This window comes from Lactuca serriola, chromosome 8 (genome assembly GCF_051521515.1).
Source record: "Lactuca serriola cultivar US96UC23 chromosome 8, Lser_US96UC23_V15, whole genome shotgun sequence".
In the NCBI taxonomy this organism is placed as follows: Eukaryota; Viridiplantae; Streptophyta; class Magnoliopsida; order Asterales; family Asteraceae; genus Lactuca; species Lactuca serriola.
The window spans coordinates 206073177-206079400 of record NC_136415.1 but is presented as its reverse complement, the minus strand read 5'-3'; the positions used below and the strand labels follow the sequence as shown (position 1 = coordinate 206079400).

General features: G+C 33.3%; 1 pseudogene; it reads right to left on the bottom strand.

Moving 5' to 3' along the window:
- Nucleotides 1–3054: 3054 nt before the first annotated feature.
- On the bottom strand, nucleotides 3055–4556 carry LOC145067787 (F-box protein SKIP2-like; annotated as a pseudogene).
- Nucleotides 4557–6224: the final 1668 nt, after the last annotated feature.

Below are 6224 nucleotides of genomic sequence, written 5' to 3'. Positions count from 1 at the left end.
CATCACATTTTGGCAAAGCACCTTAATTCTCATGATGACAACGAACTTATTTACTCATGATAACAATGAACTTTGTTATGCAAACTTGTTTACTCGTTATAGCAATGAACTTGCTTACTTATTTTAGCAACAAACTTATTTTTCATGATAAATATGGACTTTGATTCTTATGATAGCATCGAACTTTATTTCCCATGAAAATATGAACTTTGCATCTCATTTTGGCAATGTAGTTTATTTCACATGATGGCAACGAACTTATTTACTCATTTTAGCAATGTACTTCTGCATATGGAAACTTCTATCAAAACTTTGATTATGATTCGCGAAGCCACATTTTTGTACACCTGTGAACTCACTAACTATTTCTATAGTTGACGCTCGTTTTACATGTTTTTTCAGGAATCATCGAGTAAGTGGCACGTAGGGACATATCACTTGTAGGAGCATTTAAGTGTGTTATTTTATTTTAATACATTTTAATATCTTTTAAAAATTGTTCAAAAGATATTGCAAATTGTAACGTTTTTTAATACTATGGTTGGTGTTGTCTTTATCTTTTGCTATGAAAGCCTTTGTACTGTTGCGCCTCGTGTTTCCGCTTTAGCGGGGTGTGACAACTTTTACAAAAAAAATTATTTATGCAACTCGTGACATTAGACAATGTAGACTTATAGACATCCCACATCTTATTTTTATTTTTCTTTATCTTATGGTTACATATCGCATCATGGGTCCTTTTGATAAAGGACTGGGTCATACGGTTATAAACTACATCATAGATGTCAAAAAATCATACAATGTAAAGATTACTAAAATAGAAAGAAAAGTTCAATCTATCATGACATCGTAAATTGACGTCTACTTCACGAAAAAAAGTTCCATTCCAATAGAGTCTTGCTTCCCTTTGTGTGACATCATTGGCTAGCCAATTTGTTCTTTTTTCTACTATGTAATTCACTCTAATGATGCATGATCACCAATTTTCTTTTAGTGACTAAATCACCTGCAAATGTCATGCTCTATATAGAATAACAATATCAATTTGGATAGTATAAACAATAACCATATCAAAGGATCAACGAGTTCAAAACATTAAACACAAATCTTATAGCATACTTTTATCTTTTAAAACCATTTAAATTTATGAACTTTTTTCAAAGAGTTCTTTCAATCAAAATTATTATTATGCCATGTATCTCATATGAAAAATCCATATGTGCTCACCCCAAGAAGCTAGGTTGATTAACTTCTGTTATTGCCTTTGATTTTGTCCCATCCTTCAACCCTAATAAATTATTAAATTACATTAGTTCAACAAATAATAATGTTTTCGCAAAAACAATTATACTTCTAACTAGCACTTTAGAATTCTTTATCTTATATTTTGATTATTTTGATGTATTTAAACATAATACTAACTTTCCTTAGTTAATAATCTTCATAAGTTCCAAAGTAACATTCTATATCATATTTCCACATAAGAGTGCTCATCGGTTCAAATCCAATGATTTTTTATGGAACCGATCAACTCAAATTATCCACTAGATGTTTAATTTTGTCAAATGATCCAATCTAATCCGTTATATAAAACCGAACTGAATCAATCCAATTGGATATCAGATTAGATTGGTCTTATCCATTGGATACATTTGATTGGTTATCTAGGATACATGTGATTGGTTATCTATAATCCAACCAATTCTAATCTATTTTCTATCCAATAACAACCAAATATAATTATGATAATTATAACAAAAATCGCACACAATTAAGCTAAATAAGACTAACAAACAATAGTTCAAATCACTTCAATGACCAAGGTCCAAACATGAAAAATCATTAATAGATACAGATATATTTGTAAATTTCTCTAATATTAATTGGACTAGTGCTATATATCCAATTAGATGAGCATTAATTCGGTTATCCATTGGATATTCAGGGTAATCCAATAACCAATTCAATCCAATTAGATTCTAAAATCTCGAAACCGATCAAATCCAATTGTAATTAGATAACCAGTCCAATGAATATATATATATATATATATATATATATATATATATATATTCATTGTCTACCGAACCCACTTAGTGAACCACGTGATTTTACTTTCTAGACTCGCCACTGATCGTGATATCACTTTTCGAACTGATATTTCTACCCTATGTCTGGGTTACAAGAAATTCAGTCTAGGATAATCCAAGCGGGCACTTACGTTTCTAGGCATAGAAAACGTAAGCTATTATGCTAAAGGGTTCTGTAAATGTGTGATGAAAAACGAGAGCTAAAAAGAACGTAACCCCTTCTGGAAAGGAAGAGTTCTTTATATATTAATTACGATTAGGGTTTCATTAGGGTTGGGCCGTCGTTAGTTGCTTTGGAAGCAAGTAATATTAATCCGGATTAGGGTTACCAAAAACTAACTAGTTTCGTTAGTTTTACCATAATCACCCTCAAGAAGTTGAGTTTTCCATTATGTTCCCATAGCGGGACCCCAGCCAAGGGCTTTGCCCCTTGGACCCCGCTAGAGGCGCTGCCCCTTCGGAAACCCCGGACCCGGGGGCGCTGCCCCCGGAACCCCGACTAGTCGTCGAACCAGCTTCTGACTCGATTTTATACATGCGTGCACTCCGCACAAACCCGTACATGTATTAGAGTACAAATCATGAAGCATCTTAGCTCACATGTTACTTAAAATGACATGGTGGCACTAAAATCACCAACAATAATTTCAAATAAATAAGAAAAGTCGTTTAAATCCTAAGCATAAAAGCATTGAATCTTAGACTTGAATTCATCTACTTAATTTAAAGCATGAATATATAGTCTGTCGTATTTATATCCCTCTGTTTCTTACCAGAAGTGGAAAGATAAAGTGGAACGAAAATGACCATCTAGAAAATAAGATTGTTCGCTAGGTGTGGACATGTGATAGTTTCAATGGAACACAACTCTTTCAACAAACAAACACATCGTGAGATGCATCAAATAAGAGCCTGCTAACATTTGCTGACTATTAGTTTCGATGTTGAAACAATTACAATTCATTTAAGGGTTTCTGGAAAAGAAAAAAAAAATCTACAGTTTAAAAAAATCCCTTGTCATATCACACTCTAATCATATTTAATTACAGTTCATTTAAACTATATTTACAATTATAGTCCTTCATCCTCTTCTTTTTTGACATAATATATCCTTTAGGTTAGGTCCATTGTTTCTTTCTTCAATAAATTAATCATACATTTCAATTTATAATTTGGTCACAACAACCTCCAGTCCTCCATTATTCCCTAATAATTTATAATTGGTTTTTGACAAAACTTCAAAAATGATCCCTGTGGTTTTCGAAAATATCAAGTTTAGTCCCTAAGTTTAAAAAACCTCACAGATGGTCCATGTGGTTTCAAAACTTTTAACAAATGGTCCTTTTCGCTAACAGCGTTAACATTTAACTGTTAAGTGAAGGGCATTTCAGTCATTTTACCACCACAGGGACCATTTATGAAGTTTGCCTTAATTTTTTTTTTAAAAAAAAAAGAAAAAAATTATTTAATATTAAAGGGCCCCACCTCTCTCTCTCTCTCTCTCTCTCTCTCTCTCTCGTAAACATTGCATCTACAGCTTCAGTTTCAACTTCACACACATCTAAATTCACCACCAATGATCCTCTTCTAGCTCGTAGCCAATCTCCAACTTCACTAGTCACATTCTTGCACTTCTTTACCTTGATCTTCACCAAATTAGGACAGCCCCAAGCAAAAGCTTCGATTCCTTCATCTGATACTGGACACCCTTTTATACAGAGCTTCTTCAAAGCAACACATTTTGATGCTATGCCTGAAATCTCCCCATCAGCTATTGTTTCGCTTCCACATAGAGCTAATCTTTCTAGCTTTTGACAGTTTGTAGTGATTGCTTCTAGGCTTGCTGAGTTAGGGTTGACCCCAATTAGAACAAGTTCTTGAAGGTTTGCACTGTGTTTAGCAATCGCTGTCAAACCCTCGTTTCCTATCCTGTTTGTTCTCCATCCATCGATGTGAAGCTTTCTTAAGTACTTACAGTGCTCAGCAATGGCGACAACCCCAATATTTGTGCATTCTGGTGTCTTGACGATGTGTAGAATTTCCAATTTGGAGCAATTAGAGAGGGATGAAAGCCCAACATCGGTCACCTGTAGTCTCTCCAGATGAACTTCAACCAAACAACTATCTGCAGTCGCTATCGTCTCTAATAACCTATCCCAATCGCCTAAGCATCAGAGCAATTTCAACGTCTTCAGTTTTTTTGCACCGCTAATTAAAGGTCCGAAGAAATGGCCGTTGTATAGCTCCTTAAGACATATACTTTTGAGCGAGGAAGCCGCCGCCCCTGGCCCAATCGGCTCTGCTGCTCCTCCGTCGTTGATGCCTCTTAATCGTTTAACAGACAGCTCCTCGAGATAAGAACAGCCATCGAGGAGGGCGTTTATGCCTTTAGCACCGAACATGCAAGATCCACAAGAGAATTTCTTCAAACCCTTGCAGTTTTTCGCTAAGCCGGCCATACCTACATCAGTTGCAGGTGAAGAATGGGAAGAAGATGATAGGGTAGGTGGGTTTTTTGATCTTACGAGAGAGAGAGAGAGAGAGAGAGAGAGAGAGAGAGAGGTGGGGCCCTTTAATATTAAATAATTTTTTTTCTTTTTTTTTAAAAAAAAATTAAGGCGAACTTCATAAATGGTCCCTGTGGTGGTAAAATGACTGAAATGCCCTTCACTTAACGGTTAAATGTTAACGGTGTTAGCGAAAAGGACCATTTGTTAAAAGTTTTGAAACCACAGGGACCATCTGTGAGGTTTTTTGAACTTAGGGACTAAACTTGATATTTTCGAAAACCACAGGGACCATTTTTGAAGTTTTGTCTTAGTTTTTTTAATAAATTAGACAAATTCAAACCCTTATAACTTTCTTATTTCTTATCCATTTTAACCGATTCTTTTTGTAAGGTAAAGCTCACAACCTTAACTATATTTTAGGGTTAATATATAATAAAAATGATATATACATGTTGCTATTCATACATGGCAGCTGATTCATATATAAAAAAAATTTCTCCATACATAATAATTTGTGTTTTAGAGTATTGTATTGTACAACTTTACAAAGCATAAAATGTTATGCATAACAAAAAAGTATTTTTTTTTATATATAAATAACATCCCTTAATACCTTAATATAGAGAAAATTGCAAATTTAACCAAATACATTAATTACTTTGTGAAAAATAGCAAAAAAAAACTCAAATTACAAAATGAGCCCTTAAAATCGCAAATAGATTGAGTCCATTTGTGATTTCGCATTTCCATCTGTGAACGTACAAGTGCCTAAAGCACATCTGTGCGTTAGACACTTGTATGTTCCCAGATAGAACAGTCCATCTGTGATTTTGTACATTCCATCTGTGATTTCGTAGCTATTTTGTATAAAAGGTTTTTTTTTCTTCATTTTTCACTATATTTTTTAAAGAAACTCTCTCTTTCCACCTCCCGTTAGTTACAACGCAAATCAAATATTCTTTCATTTTTTTAGAGAGGTTTTAAACAAATTTTACAAAGAAAAAACAACAAAAATGATAATTTTTTGAAAAAATTTATATATAATAAGATTGTTTCATAGTTAAACCCTATCAATTTCGTAGTCAAAACAAAAAAACAATATTAAAAAAAACACATGCACACACACAAAATCGTAGGTGAATAGAGAGGAAATTGCAGATGGACATAGTCTATCTGCGATTTTAGGCTGGAAAGGGGTTATATATACAACGAAAAAAACCACCTGCGAACATACAAATGGCTAAAGCACGTTTGTACTTTAGCCACTTGTACGTTCGCAGATGAATGGCGAAATCACATATGGATTATACTCATTTGCGATTTTAGTGGCTAAAAATGCAATTTTAGTTTTTTCTTTTTACTATTCTCCACAAAATAATTAATGTATTTGGCTAAATTTGTAATTTTCTCTAATAATAATAATTAAAAAAAAACTTCTATTAAGGACGATTTTAGATAATATAGATTGAGACCGTTCTATTTTGTATCCAAATAGTAAACATAAATACTACATATTGTTGGTTTTATAAATTAAAAATTAAAAAAATTGGGTGTACTTCACCTAATCAGCTAAAGTTATGGACTAATTCAAAAGTGTTGAAAAATCTTATACATATGTTTATCA